The 16,187-nt window shown below is 39.2% G+C and overlaps 1 protein-coding gene across 12 annotated transcripts in view; it reads left to right on the plus strand.

Annotated features, from left to right (window-relative positions):
- The window catches only part of BMPR2 (bone morphogenetic protein receptor type 2), a 114,846-nt gene that overhangs the window by 69,542 nt on the left and 29,117 nt on the right, over nucleotides 1–16,187 (plus strand). Inside the window, exon 1 of one of the 12 annotated variants that reach the window (XM_074872914.1) lies at nucleotides 1,999–2,014. The exons of the other annotated variants lie outside the window; for them this stretch is intronic. The gene's annotated coding sequence lies outside the window, so the exon portion shown is untranslated. Of the gene's footprint in view, nucleotides 1–1,998; nucleotides 2,015–16,187 lie in introns of those variants that run through there. 12 annotated transcript variants of the gene reach the window in all.

The following is a 16,187-nucleotide window of genomic DNA, read 5'->3' on the forward strand; positions in this document are numbered from 1 at the left end:
GTCTTGCATGACATCCTTATCTCTAAATTGGAGAGACTTGAATTTGACGGATGGACCACTTGGTGGATAAGGAGTTGGCTGGATGGTCACGCTCAAAGAGCTCAATGGCTCGATGTCCAAGTGGAGAGCGGTGATGAGAGACGTTCCTCAGGGGTCAGTGTTGGGACCGGTGCTGTTTAACATTTTTGTTGCTGACACAGACAGGGGGATTGAGTGCACCCTCAGCAAGCTTGTTGATGACACCAAGCTGTGTGGTGCAGTTGACGCTCTGGAGGGAAGGGATGTGCCAGCCAGAGGGACCTGGACAGGCTGGAGAGGTGGAACCATGCAAACCTCATGAAGTTCAGAAAGGCCAAGGGCAAGGTCCTGCACATGGGTCAGGGCAATCCCTGACAGGCTGGGCCATGAGTGGGTTGAGAGCAGCCCTGTGGAGAAGGACTTGGGGGTACTAGTGGATGGAAAACTGCTGTGAGCCAGCAATGTGTGCTCACAGCCCAGAAAGACAACCGTGTCCTGGGCTGCATCAAGAGAATTGTGGACAGCAGGTCAAGGGAGGGGATTCCCCTCCTCTACTCTGCTGTCATGAGACCCCAACCTAGAGTACTGTGTCCTGCTCTGGTAGCCCCAATACAAGAAGGACATGGACCTGCTCAAGCAGGTCCAGAGGAGGCCACAAAAGTGATCAGGGGGCTGGAGCACCTCCCCTGTGAGGACAGGCTGAGAGAGTTGGGGTTGTTCAGCCCAGAGAAGAGAAGGCTCCAGGGAGACCTTATACTGGCCTTCCAGTACTTAAAGGGGGCTACAGGAAAGCTGGGGAGGGACTCTGCATCAGGGGGTGTAGGGATAGGATGAGGGATAACAGTTTTAAACTGAAAGAGGGCAGGTTTAGATTAGATGTAAGGAAGAAATTCTTTCCTGTGAGGGTGGTGAGGCACTGGAACAGGTTGCCCAGAGAAGCTGTGGCTGCCCCCTCCCTGGCAGTGTTCAAGGCCAGGTTGGATGGGGCTTTGAGCAGCCTGGTCTAGTGGAAGGTGTCCCTGCCTATGGCAGGGGGGTTGGAACTAGATGATCTTTAAGGTCCCTTCCAACCCAAACTGTTCTATTCGATGATATGATTCAATGTATGTCATTGTACTATTGAAAGGCCTTCAAGCAAACAGAGATTCAAGTTGATACCAAAAGTCTATTTACATTTGTGTTGATTATATAACCAAGAAAACACTGTTGTTAATAGAGCAGATTAGGGTGAGAGGAATTCCTGAAAATGTTGTAAGGAAACTTATATGGATTAGAAAGAGTAGAGAGTTCCTCAATCCATAACTACTTCTGTATACCTGTACTGAGTCTTTCTTTGTGTCTTTTCATTTTAGCTTGAAGTTTTTGTGGTATTGCTCTTCCCAGTCACATTGCAATTTTGATCTCTTTCCATGATAGGTTTGGGAATATTCCTTCCTTATGTATCGAAATACCTGTTGTTGATGTATACCATTCATTATTACTATTTTTACTGTTTTTTATTTAATAAATAAAATGAACAGTGCTGTGTTGCTATGGACACTAATATATAAGCACTGGAGTTGGGAGATGGAGTGTTTTGTCTGGTTTTGTGTGTGACAGACTCTCTCTTGTTGCAGTTCTCATTAGGACTGAATTTGTGATAGGAAATCTGACTTTTAGTGACAGCTGTTAGAAATCTGCAGAATATTTTCTTTTCTTTTTTTTAAGCTTTTATGCTTTCAGTATCAAGAACAGGTACGGATCTTTCTAAATCATGAACGTCATCAGATTTATGTTTACAGTCTATATGTTTCTTTCTCAGAAGTCTGTTTTGATTATCAGTATTTTATTTTGGGATACTGAGATATCTATTCTGTAACACAGTTGATAATTTGAACGAATTCAGTATATTCATTAGTCTTAACATCTAACTTATACGAGTTTTACTTTATTTCAGTTAATTTGTGTAGTATGCTTCCATACAAAATTGATTCATGGAAAAGGATTTGCTATACAGGTATGTCTAGAGGGGAGAAGTTAGAAATTCAGTCTCTTAAGAGCAAGGAGAGATATTGAAAGAGGGAAGTATGAAGACTTTCTACTGTCTTAACTTTTTTTCTTGTGCCTTAGCTTTTTTTTTTCTTGTTTTAGAGTAAAAAGAGAGATTTGACGTTTTCTGAGAGGTCTGAGGAATGACTGTATATGAGTTTGTGTTCCAGTTCTTTTAAATTCCTTTGAAGGTTCCAGTGAGGTGGATTCAGTGTTTCAGCACTACAGTTTTATGCATTTATTTTAAAGTTTCAGCCTACAAAATATTGCATATATGTTTCTTGGCATTAGGCCAATTATTTCCTAAAAGTTTCTGAAGTATCTGTGGATGACATTAAACAGCTTTTGACTTTGGCCTGGATTTTTGCCTTCCTTTAAACTGGCAGCATGAGGCTCATTTAGAAACTGCTTGCAGGCCTGTAAATATTTTTCTAGACTAGCAAAAATTTCCTTGTTACAGACATTCATATTGACTTCAAAACTATATATATGTTGAGCAAGAATAAGGTATCCTTGCGTTCTGTATAAAAGCATTTCTCACTTTTGTAACACTTGGACAGGAAATATGAGTGTTGGAGCTGTAGCAGTGAAAGTGATTTTTTTTCCTATGCCATATCAAAATATTTCCATTTATCTTTGAGTGATGGTTCAGAGCCCTGTCTCTTGATCTGTTCACAAACTGCATTCATGTATCTGAAGGAAAATATGGCTGATACATGCTCTAGACAGCTGGACCATCTGTATGGAGCCACTAGGATCATTGTTGGTTGGTCATAGTTCTGTTGTTCCCACTAAAGCATTAACTCACTCTAAAAGTAGTGATGTGGGATGCAGAAATAGAACTTTAAACCCTGACAAATGAGTACAAATGTTATAAAACACAATTACAGTTTTTATATATATGTCCCTTTGACATGGGAGGTTTTACGGTTAAAAAAAAAAAAAAAAAAAACCAAAACACCACACACACAAAAACCCCAAAACCTAAAACCACCCTCCCAACAAAAAAAAACAGACAAAATAACACCCAAGGGTAGAGAAAATACCCACATTCACACCAACATGAACTCCTAAAAGGTCGACCTCTAAACTGCAGCAAATACAAATTGGTTATATTATAACTGCTGTTCTGTTTTTGTCCATTTCTATTCTCTATGAGAATAATTGCAGTGAGTAAGGCAAAATGGATGATGCTAACTGAACCATGGTGAATTACCTTATCAATGTTCTTCCTTTGAATGTAGGTCCAGATACTGCTGCTCCGCAATGCTGTGGGAAAGCAGAGAAAACCTGGTGAAAACTTATTGTGATATAAAGCACGGAAAACCACCAGAAGTCAGTGATAGATGAACATACAGAAAATATTTAAACTGTTTTTTGAAAAAGTTTTTTAATGACCCTGAAGAGTAGCTCGAGCTTTTCTGCCATCATCAGCACTGTCAGCAGATCAATCGTACACTTGTTAGCTGTGCAGATGAAGCTGGGAAGTGTCCACCACCACACGTAGGCTGGGGTGTGTGGAACATGTACACACCTATGTTAGACACTCCCAGCTGCAGAGCCATTCATAGCATCTTCGGAGTAAACCAAAAATGTGTGTGGGTGAAATAAATATAGGCTGTAAACCAAAAGCATTACACATCTCCTGAGCGCTGTGCCAGGAGCTCTGGGAGGGATGCTGTCCACAGGCCTCGCAGCTTTTGCAGACAGGCACACTTGCAATGAGAGAGTGCCAAGGAAGGTGTGGTCTAACCCTGCTCAGCTTTGAAGGGTTAAATAAGAGACTTCTTCCGTCCAGGCCTAAAAGAATAGTTAGTGTGTAATGGCAGTGGGAGAGAGTACATCAAGGGAGAGGTTTTAAACTAATTTGAGATTTCAACTGTATAGCTCAGGTATGCTAACATAATTTTTTCCTGTCTTTATACAGATCGGTTAAATGGAATTTTTTTTAAAAACCTTATTATTATTTTAATTAAAACAGAAAACATCAAGCACTACTGTTGGGAGAAAGTTTTCCTAATAGTCTTAGGGTGTTAGATATCTGTTATGAAGACAATAATAATTAAATTTTGCTAATGGGGAAAACTCATAAATTGTGAATTCATAATTTCACTGAATATTCCAGAATAGACCAAGTCAAATAAGGTACCAAAAATATCAGTCTGAATATTTTCCCAACTCTGCTGAACTTGATCCTAGACTGAGCTAGTGTGTAGTATTATAATCTATAGTAGACTACACAGAGCAGGGAGTGGAGGTGAGCACAGTCCAGCATTTAATTTAGTAAGAGTCTGTCTGTGTGGTCACCATGTTATGTGTGCTGTGGAACAGGAATTTTCTACAGTGTGGTGGAGTGTAGCACGAAACATTTAACTAGCTGAGTTCATATGTCACCTAAATGTTCATCAAAGACATGTTCATTTTATGCCTGCACACTTACGTGCTAACACCAGTGAGTTGGTAGGTAAGCATAAACTGGTAAATTTGGAGATTTTTCTAACAGCCTGTATAAGAATTGAAGTAATCACTTTTAGTCATTAACAGTTTCTGCTTAAGCAGGACCTGATGAATAGCCTATCATGTTCACTGTAACAGTGATGCCAGAAGCATATCATTAATTTCTTCACTGCATTAGTGTATTTGTAATCATTGCAATGGGTTATGTCAGTAGCAGTGTCTTATTCCCACAAGTGCCATTGACACGATGATGGCCTGTGTTATGATGGAGGCTTTTCCATTCGTTCTAGATTATTATAAAATGAAGTAGTTAGCAGGTAGGTGCTCTTAGCTGCAAATTTTTTCTTCTGGAGAAGCAAATATGTACTTGCAAGTGCCTTTTGAAGTTTGAATATCAGCTTACCATGATAAAGGAACCATATTTTAATTGTTTGGAAGAAATGTGCTCAAGTACTTAACAATTTGCTACATTATTGAAGTGAACTGGGCTCCTGACAGACCTTTCCTGTATTTGAAATCTTACAGCAAAGGGAAATTTAGGAGGAAAAATAGAAAGTGTATTTTGTAAGCATCATAGAAATCATAGAACACTTGGATTTCCTTTTTGAAAGGATAGACTAGGAAACAGAACTTGTCTAAAACGCTAATAGGCAACACCTGCTCAGAGGCGTAACTGATGTGATTACCTGTGAATTGTTAGATGGGATAAGCAAGGAAAACAAACAAAAAACCCCAACCACCAAAACATAGTGCAGTCTGAAAGGGTAGAGTTCATTGAAGTCTTCCATTTCGATTGGTAATCATAAATCCTCATTTTTGTCCTGGTTAGGTATTTTCACTTCAGTGGAACTTATAGGATTGCATATTCCTAAACCTGATTTGTTTTAAGAGTAGTTTGAGAATGATGGGCAAAAAATTAGGGGTGTCTTAAATTTTGGGCAACCAAACAATTATGTATTAAAAGTGGGCAAGCTTCACAGTGTCTTTGCTGGAATCTAGAAATGCTTTGATGGTGTCCAGTTGGGAACCAGAAGAGTAATTTGAAAACCTTGGCTACAACTGCTTGTATTTTGTGATGTGTTTAAGCAGGAACACTTGTCAGGAAGGAGTCGGTCTCAAGTTTAATTTTATTCTGTTGTTTCACAGAAAAGGTTTCTATTTTTTTAATGGGACTTGAAGTTTTTGGCATTCATTTAACAGGATTTCATGGTACACCCAGGATTTGAGTAAATCAGATTGACAGAAACCTTCTTTATATTCATTTTTTAAAAGGCTGCTTTCCCCATTCTAATTTCTACAGTATTTGTGTAAATAAGTGTCTTGTGAAGGCATCAATTTCAGTCTTACAATTTAATTGTACAGTGTCATTAAAATAGCTGAGACCAATACTCAGGGCCATGACAACTTCTGGGAGTGATTTAAGAAAATTTATAATTACATTGAAAGTATGTTTAAAGTAGAACAGTTAGAGAATCTGTATCATTCAATATGTAAAATTTTTGTTCAATCTGTGAAATTAATCTAGCAACCACACAGATTCCAACATCATTAGCAAATTGGTTCTGTAGGATTATGAAATGTCTCCCTGTGACCTATTCAGATTTGTGTTGAAATATTTATTCCCAGTTTGAAACAAGTTTGTTACTGTAGGGCAGACCGAACGTGTTATACAAGTGAAGTCAGCTATATTTCTCATATACCCACGGTGTAACACAAATAGATAGCTTTGATACCAGCCTTGATTGATGTATATTTGTTTTGGCAGGGGTGTTGCCTTAGATACCGTTCTTCCTCCCCTCCCATGGTCTTCCCTGTTGGCTTTTGTACCCAGTTCCCTGCTCAGCATAACCACAGTTGTACAGCACAGCTGTCGGGGCACCGCTGGGCTGGAACAGGCACCTGGGAGTAGGAGGCAAGGGATGCTTGAGCTGGCACTTGTGCTGCGAGGAATGAACATCAAACGATGTCTGTATTTCATCTGAAATCAAGTACTTAGATCTGTAGAAGGATTTTGCATATGTGCAAACTAAGGATTACTATTTATCATTATTGCCTTTTTCATCTTCATGTTATTTTGAAATAATCAGAATAACCTTTGAAGTTAGGGAACGTTCTGTTTTCCCCATTATATACATTATATAACTGGCTAACATAAAGCACAAAGAAACAAAGTAACCTGCCTAAGATGAGGCTATTCTATACCAGAGCCAGAAACAGAACCTGAATTTCTCTTTGCTTTATATTTAAAGTTCTGGAAAATTTTTCTTTCCTTTAGGAAAAAAAATGCATTTACACATATCTAACGTGCATTTGTGTGCCCTCATACAAGATGCAGTTATCTGTTTGAAGAAGGTTACTCCAGCTGATGCCTTGGAAACAGAAGCTGTGTGTCAGTGGAGACTATTGATCTTGCTGGGGTCCTCCTGAGGTTAAAGCTTTTCTCTTCACTGGGCCATTCTCACTGTTTCAGCTTCCGCCCTTCTGGCCATGCCTCTGTCTCCTCCTGACTGCTTTGTTGGGCTTGTCAGGTTTCCATGGCTTTTTCTGTCCTTAATTTCCTTCTGCTTAAGGATGTCCTCAAATAGCTGTGTATCATATCTGTGAAGCATCTTTGAGAAGGAGGTTCTTCCTGCCCAGAAGCCAGCTGAATCTCCATTTAAGCAAGGCTAGGGATAGAGGAAAACAGCTGTTGCCAAGGCCTCGCAGCTGAGGAGGAGAAATGGCTTTCAGCAGGAACCAGAAGTAGTTCAGCTGCGCCGCTGGCCTCCTCCGCTCACTGGCGTGGACACAGGGGATTGCAGCAGAGGGAGAGCAGTGTCTTCAGTGATGGTGCTGTGCTGGATGGGAGCTGAACGAGGAATAGGAGCGAGAGAGAGAGAGAGATACCAAGAGTCACTGATGCTGACTGAATGAGAGTGCCTAAGATCTCGAGGAAAAGAAGGGAAGATACTGCTCACTGTGTTCCTCAGGGACCCTGGAGCGAGATAGGAGGGGGATTTTTGGCTGGCCGCAGCTTCCCACTTTCAGCTTCATCACTCAGTTCCTTCTACCAGTAATTTCATATGGGAAATACCCGGTAAGATCAACCAGTATGATGTTAGAGGGTGGAGAAATGTAATGATTATTGTGATCTTAAAGTTATAAAGATTTTAAAATACTTTTTAAGTCCTAAAAAGAGAATCTGATAAAAGTTAGAATTATATGGCTGTGTAGAAAAGATGACTGGGAAAAACAGGAGAGTATGAGGGGGGATTAATGGGAAAATGGGACATGTACTTTCATGTTAGACTTTGTCCTTCTAAACCATGACAGGAAGAGCTGGAGCAGATGCATACCTTTTGGAATACCACAGGTGTTATGTGAATTGGCATTAGCCAGACAAACATGATCTTTAATAACCATGAATGTTTCTAAAATGTCAGACAGGTTTAACTCACAGCTCTGTAGCACATGCCTTCAAATGTAAAATTACAAACCCTTATACGTACAAGAATGTATGCTATACTGAGTTGTACTGAAAGTATAGAAAATGTTCTTGAATTAAAGTAGGAAGAGGTAAGTTTTAGTAATAAAATACTTGCTACACTGGAAGATTACAGTATTAAGCTGATTTAGGACATTAGATCCAAAGTACTAGGACATAAACTAGAAGTGTAGTGAAAGGTTTTGTCAGAACTCATTCCCACCCTATCTGTTTGTATCAATATTGGGTTTTTACTTGAGGACGTTAGTTTACTAAAGCTGTGCTATAATTCAAATTTCATTGCATGTTAAGGGAAATGATTTTGGAATAAACGCCCCGTACAATCATGTCCATTAAATCAGTTTGTTTATCATCGCCTGTTGCTAAGGTTGACAGGAAAAAAATATTCCTGAACCTCAGTCAGAGGCGTGCAGCTTTACTGACAGGACATTAGTCCTCCGTGTACCTGCCTGTACAGGAGCACCAGAGCGGGCAGCGCAGAGCTGGCAGCGGGCGGACGCAGCATCACGCCTCTGTGCCGCGGCTGGCTCTGCTGGCCATAAACAGAGACACCCGGCGCTCCCCTGGGGTGCACCCAGGGAGCACCTGCTTGGGCAGGCCCAGCTGCCCCACACTGCTTGGGCTTGGCTCAGCCTTCCCACTGAGGAAACTGCTGGCAGAGGAGGGCACGACCAATTGATAGACAGCGTTTGTGGGCTTTGGAGTTCTTGAAGACAGGAAAAATGCAGGCACATGGGAGCAGAGTTGCCTTTTCTAAGAGATTTTAGGGGTTTGAGGGGTTTTGTTTGTTTGCTCACCCATGTGTTTTGATGTCGTTTTTTGAGCTCTTCTATAGTGCCTGGGAACATTACAAACATTAAATATTTAGCTGTTGAGCCTGTTGGATTTAAAATAACTTGAAATAGCTTTAAAGAGGCATTCTGAAGTACTCTTTTTTTTTTTTTTTTTTTCCCCATTGCAGCACATCCATTTTTTGGTCCAGTGTTTTTACAGAGGCTGAAAGAGTGCCATTATGTTAAAGTCAGCATTACCGTTTGGTTTGATGAGGAAGTCCCATTGGTCCAAGATCAATATAAGGGGATAATGTAAATGTTTTTTTCAGCCTTTTTATTAAAAAACAGTTTTCTGACTATTTTATTTCAATATAGAAGATGTCCCCAGTATGTGGTTAAGTGCCCAAACTACCTTTCCATTAAGCTTGAAGGCAAGGTTGCGGTGTACTCAAATGCATTTTACCTATAGAAGCAAGGTATTTCTTTTATCTCTGTAGTAAACAAATATTTATTGATATATAGGGAACTTCAGAAATATAATCTAGATTTGGTTTTATTTTTGAATTGCTATTTATTTTACATACATCATGATTATAGGGGTCTATTCAGTAGTGTTAGAAATTACACTGAAGATGCCTGAACTCACAGAAGAAAAGGCAGAAAGAGAAGTAGTGTTGGGTTTTTATCAGCTCAGGAATTACTTCTGTACAAACGTGACAAGCTGCTAATTCACCTCTCTGTATCTAGTCATCAAAGAAAGAGCTATTAGGGATTGCATAACCCACTTCTCCGCCAAAGAAATTACCACACATGCCTAATTTTTAAGTTTCATGTGTCAGTGCAGCCTTCAGTTGTCAAAACAAGGTGAATCTAATACCCACAGCCTGGCGCTGGATCAGGTGCTTGGTGGCAGCCTACCCTAGAGGAGGACAGAGGCGCCGGGAGCAATTCCACCTCTTGGACTGCCTGGCTGCAGGAGCAGCGAGGGAGCCCTCCTCCTCCAGACAAAGCCCAGAAAGCTCAAATCCAGACTGTATCTTCTGACAGCAGATTTTTAAAGAGAGATCTGCCCACTGAAACTCTGCCATCATGAATGACTGACTTCTAGCTGTAGCAGTATTCCTCTGGAGCATGTTACGGAAAACAAATTTTACAGCCCAAGCTGTATGATGTTTTGAGGCGTTCTCTGAGGAGACAGATGGGATCTGTGATGCATTGTTGCCAGGTTGTGATGTTACTGCAAGTCTCATGAGAGTCTGGTGCTTTCTTACAGCCCAGGTTCCATACAGCAATGTGATTGTGTGAAAAATAAGTTAAAATTTTAGCTCTCCTGATGTGGAGAAAAACATGAGAAGATGCACCTTAAAGGACACTTCATTACAATAATTATATAAGATTATATATAAAAAGTTAAAATCAGTCAGATATAATGATGCAAAGTGGAAACATATTGGTGACTATTTAAATTTTTTCTTCAAATAATGGAATGATTGGAACTAAGTGCAAGTTTTCTGCTTCATCTAAGCTAGTAGACTAGAAACCAGGGATTTACTCTTAAGTCCAGGGAAAACAGTCATTTTCAGTTATGAAAGAAAATTGCTTAGTGTTACTGGTTGGTAGGATTGTTTTATTAAAGAATGTTGTGCCATCTCCCACAAAAAATACTGTTCTTGTGCTTTTCATCTGCATGAGCACTGAATGCTCAGTCCTCTCCCATAGAAGTTTTCTTGTTAACTTCATTGTGCATTCCGGTGCCTCCAAAAATTGTATCTGAAAGAGTGTTCCTTACCTTAACTTTGGTTTAAGTACTGAAGGTAGTCATGTTGATAGGTATCAGATATTTACATTTTATACTATCTAATTACAACATTTGGGCATGGATTTTAATTTTATTAATAATTTGTCAGGAGCTTACAGAAGGATGCAGCCTCACTTCAAATGTACAGGCTCATAAATCAGAATTAGGATAATAATTGTTTTAAAACATGCACCTATAAAAGCTCAGGCAAACAGCAAAAGTTGTTTACGAAATGCTATTTTTTGCCTTTCATCCTTCTCAGCTATGCATGGGTTTAATGGAAAACTGGCAATAGCTCCTGCTGGAGTCCATTGTAAAGGTCTGTAGAATATAACTTTAAGCTATTCCAACCTTGTATTTCCGGTTTATCTAAAAATGTGGATTTAACTGCATTTAGTTAAATTGATGTAGAAGGCTGTGTGATTGGGATTCTTGTTTGCATATATGAGTGTCTGACCTATGTCCATGGTATCTAAAAGGCTACTAACCTATTTCTTTGTTACAAGTTCTCTGCATTTTTTTTTCATTCACATTTTCTTCCCTGCACTGATGAATTTAAGATTCACTTAAAATAGCTTGAGTTGTTTTGGTATAGTGTTTATATTGAAGGCTTTCTTGTAATTTGCTCTAGCGTGATGAAGACAACTTTCTTGCTGTGGGACAGTGGATCAGGAATGAGGTAGTGGTCAGTTGGTTGGAAAAAAATGCTGATTACTGTCCAGACAAGAGGAGAAAAAAAGACCTGATGAGGTGTTTTTGTTTGGTTGGAATGCACTGCTAGAATCCAGTGAGGGATGAGGGCTTATTTTACACTTCCTAGGGCATGTTTGATATAAGCTATGTGTAGACAGAACAGATAAACAGATTGTGATTGAGAACCGTGGGCCTTTGGAAAAGATTGCTAATTTTATGTTTTTTCAAAGGACTGAGATCTTATTGCTGTCACGAAAGTTGTGCAGGGTCACTGTGAAAAGAAATGTGACTTTAAAAGCAAGTAGAATTAATTATACTTGAAAAGTCTCTTTTCCAATCTGCAGAGCATATTTGCAGTCATCTGCAGCTGAAGGCCGTATTGCCCCCACACTTCAGCCTTCCATCTCGCACTGTGTTGGTGACTGAACTGTAAGGTTTCCCTCATGCTTCTGATCTCATCCTCAGTATCATTCAGATTCCTTAATGGAAAAGCAACTTCTGCAACAGATCGGCAGTGAACATATTGAATCTATCACATCAAAGAAATAGTTGTAGGATGGCGTGAAGACTCTGCTTCTTTTAAAGTGATCTGTATGGGCAGATCTTTGAGTCCCTGTGTAATTTTACTGACTTTGATCAGAGTCCGTACAGCTATAGTTGTTTTGAAGAATCAGATGTTACTGTTGTGCTGTGAAGGTTAAAGGATGGTGTTTTCATTATTTGTGGGAGACTAACATTGCTACTTACTTGGTCATATGGCAATTTAAATAAATATTAATATTTTGGTACCTATCAGCTGTAAGACCGCTTGGCTTCTAATATACTGATACTAGCAATTCTGTGGGAACATAGGTAATTATTTTTAAAACTAATTTTCATTATATAGAATAATTGTATGTTTCTCTAAAATGTTTTTATACAATGCTTATCTAAACTTAAATACACACATTTTCTAGAATTATTTACTACTGTGTGACAGATACACAGCTGTGAGTCATTTAGATGAAGAGTAGGCAGTTTTCTAAAAATGGAATGAAAAGCTTTAATAGCAATATAGAGATCTGGTGGAAATTTATGTGCAAATGTCCTTTATTACATGATCACCCCCATATAAATATATAGCATTGAAACAACATTTCAGAGCCAAAGGTTTCATATTCAGCCATTTAAAGATTAGAAGGAAACTGTCATTGCTTGCACAGTTTTAAGGCCATCTCCTTGCATGCGTTTGTGTTGTGATACAGCCTTTAATTATACAATCAAATTTTTCCCCACGGGATTCCTAGGTTTTCAACATGGCTAACACTCACTGCCTTTTCTCATGGCTGTCTCATCACAACAGTGATCTCTATACGGTGTCCCAGGGAGCTCTTTGGCCATCATGGTGTAGCACCTTTTGGTATAGTGGTACAGAGGAGTTTTCAGGACAGCTTTCAGCTGCTATAAGGAGGAGACTATCCTTCCTTCTCTTCATTTCCCATGCCATTCACTTCACACCTTGTAATTTTAGTAATAATATCTATCGGGGGCAACAATCTGCTGAACAGTGAAGGAGGAAATGTGAAAATGCTGCATGAGTTCCTCATAGTTCATCAACCAGGCTGGAATATTTAACCTTCACAGCACAGAGTTTGGAGCTTGAACTGACCCAGTAATGTTGGTAGTGGTGGGTTAGTTGACACTTTATCTGGAGCAGCCACAGAGGGAGGATATATTGGGATGGGGGGAACTAAAGGGATAGCTGTCTGCAGTTTTCTCAGTATTTGCTGATGGAAAAGGAAGATACAGGAATCGCACATCTTCTTTCTGGCTCCCAGGGAAGAGTTCTGTATGTTTACAGACTCTTTCGCCATTGGCTGCTGTTACCTGGTTTTGTCTCAGTTTTCTCTGATGTCTCAAAATGTTCTTTGGTAATAGGATAAATGCTAATTTTAAAGTACGGAAACAGGAAGCATACGAGAGAGGCTTTCATTTTTGAAAGTTAAATTACAGAGAAACAAAGAAGCAGCTTTTTTGGGCATAGGTACAGACTGGAATACTTTTGCATTAGTTAATATTACAAGCTTATGTTTAAGGTGGAAAAAGTAATTTGAAAGAAAAATATTTCTTCTGATGCCATTGGCACTGTCAGCATTCTTCATTCTGTGTCATTCCTAGGGAAGGTTAGGAAGACAGCAGTGACAACCTCCATGTGCGGCAATATGGAAGCTTAATTCTAAAAAATTAATTTACCAAAGATATTGTATAAGTGTTTGGAAACTATTATGGCAGTGATGCCTGAGAGAAGAGAGAGAAATCCCTGATGTGGTAGAAGTGCCTGCAGGGAGTATCTGAAGTTCATGGCTGGGTTCAGCCAGATGACTCACTTCTAACCAAGTACTAGAAGCATTCCCCTTCACAGTTTGCTCTGAAATACATTCACAATTATTTGTGTGTACCTTTGACAAAATTCTCTCCGTACACAGAAGCTGTTGTACTCAGAGTTTTGGAACCCAAAAACAAGCCCTTTATTGATGGTGAGGTCAGGACGCTTCTGGGAACAGTGGCTTGTTGGTTACCAGCTGCTCCCCAGCCAGAAGGAGGTTGTCTCTGTTTTAATGAGTCGTGCTTTGTTTCTTTTTCTTATTTAAAAAAACAACAAGAAAAAAAAAAACCAAACAAAAAAAAGACATACTATTTGCTGTGATATTTCTTTATGACGGGGTTGGTGGCCTTCAGAAAAATGTTGACTAGTATCAGACTGGCAGAAATGTTTCAAGATAGAAGTATGTATGTGCTTGGTGCTTTCTAAATGGCATCCTCACGCTGCTGCTTGAAGAGTCTGTAGCCCTGTGAGCAGTGCTCTCCTTTTCCCATCCAAGTGGGATAAGAAGTTGGCTCTTAAGGTGTTTTGGGCCTTACAACAGTTTCTGTTGGTTTTAATTTTTTGTTTTGGCAGATTTTGTTTTAGATCAGGGAGCCTATGTGGAAGTTAGAAATAAAAAACTCACATATAAATAGCAGTGAAACAAGCAACTACACTAACCTCTGCTTTCAGTTACAGTAACATAAACCTGAGGAAGCTTTGGCAATACCTTCTGTGTACAAGTACAAGTAAAATTTGGCTCCACAGTCATCTCCTTAATCATTGGATTTTCTACAGTCTGCAGTTAATTCTGCTTAGCATATGCTATTGCTTTTTTAATGCTATACATTGGTTTGGGAATAATATTGAGATACCAGTGTTCCCAGTCTGAAATTTGAAGCCAGTATTGGACAGTTTGGTTTTTGTTCAGTTTGTATTTGTCACTAAAGAAATACCCAAATATTGGTAATGATCCCAAAAACTCAAATGAGATTGTTGAATAGTAGTTATGCATGTTTAAAGTCAGCTCATACTATGACATGACAGAAAAATACTGAAGCTGTAAGGCAGGTCTCTTGTCATTTTGTAAATAAACTTTAAAATCCCCACTGATTTGGGAATGGGATTGTTAACAGTTTCAGACCAACAAAGTCTTGCTTCAGAAAATTTTGTTTGCGCTGTGTGATCCATCTGGAGCTACTGATAGGAGGCATAATATCAAATAAACTTTCATATCGAATTTCCTAATCTTAAGAAGTCGTGGTTGTTTCAGACAGGTCCATTAAATTCATGGAAGAAAACATGAAAAGAAATTTGTATGCATATATATTTTACATTCTTATTTAAAAAGTACCTTGCTTAAATGTCATCAATTACTTTTATTGACCCACTATGATGTGCCTTTTGGTTAGTTAGTTAAAATGCATCTCCAAATAATACCAAGAGAATTATGGCTTCTCTGCATATATACATATGAATTATGTATCATTTTACTTAAAATTAGATGAAAGAGGAAATGTGAACCTCTGCAAATGCCTTGAGAGCTCCTATCTAGTTTTGGCTTTGCTAGCATTTCTCATCTAGGCATTTAAAGGCAAGTCAGCAGCTGGTATAAAAGGCTAAAAATGAAATATATCCAACGAAAGAGATGGATTGAAAAAATGAATTAGGTAATAAGAGTTTTGTTAAGCTTTGGAAGGTTTTAAAACTGGGTCGATACGTGACATCCTTTTTGTTCTATTTAAGAAAGACTGATAATCTGACAACATCAAAAGTTATTAGTCATACAAAGCAGATAGAGGGCAGATAGAAATAATACGTTTTATGGGGCTTTGGGGGCCATCTGGGCTTTTTGTCATTGTGTTTGTTTTGCACTTTTCTTTTTATGTAGATTTACAGGTAAAAGATCATAAAATTGTCCTTGCTGGGAAATGACTGGCAGTCATATGTAGCGTTTTACCCACTCATATTGTTTTGAGCTGCACGTTACCACTCCATTGAGATGTCCAGTCACCCTTATTAAGAAATTTGTATTTATTCTTAAATTTATAAATGTTGCTCAACAACCTGACAGTAGTAAGTCACACTGTACACTTGTAGGACTGACTTGGCAGCTGGAATGTTGACAACGTTATTTTAAAATGTTTATAAGAAATAAAAATTGGCTCAAGATAAGCCAATCTCTAAGATTTGTTAAGAAACAACTCTGTTTAAAAAAAGATTAAAACATCCTCTCCTGTTGAAGGCCAAGTAAGTTCTTTGAGGTTACCTGGGGCTGCACAGCTACCCACTTAAAGAGAAAAAGCCCCCAGATGGGATGGTCCATCAAGGAACAAGAAAGCAACAATCTTTTTTTCTCTGCATGTTTTTCTGCTGCTGATCGGCACAAAACCTTGTTATTTGGAGATTTTCTAGTAGCTCTCCAGCCTGCATAATGCCACCATTCACAAGCTTCTAATGGGAGAAAGAGCAAGTGTGCCAGTGCAGCCAGAGCTGCTAAATAACCCTTACTCAGGTTGCCCTTGCCCTGGGCCATGCTTGAGGTGGAGGAACAGCAAAATCCTGTTCCAGGGTAGAGGAGGGCCCTCATGA

This window comes from Strix uralensis, chromosome 6 (assembly GCF_047716275.1).
Source record: "Strix uralensis isolate ZFMK-TIS-50842 chromosome 6, bStrUra1, whole genome shotgun sequence".
NCBI lineage: Eukaryota > Metazoa > Chordata > Aves > Strigiformes > Strigidae > Strix > Strix uralensis.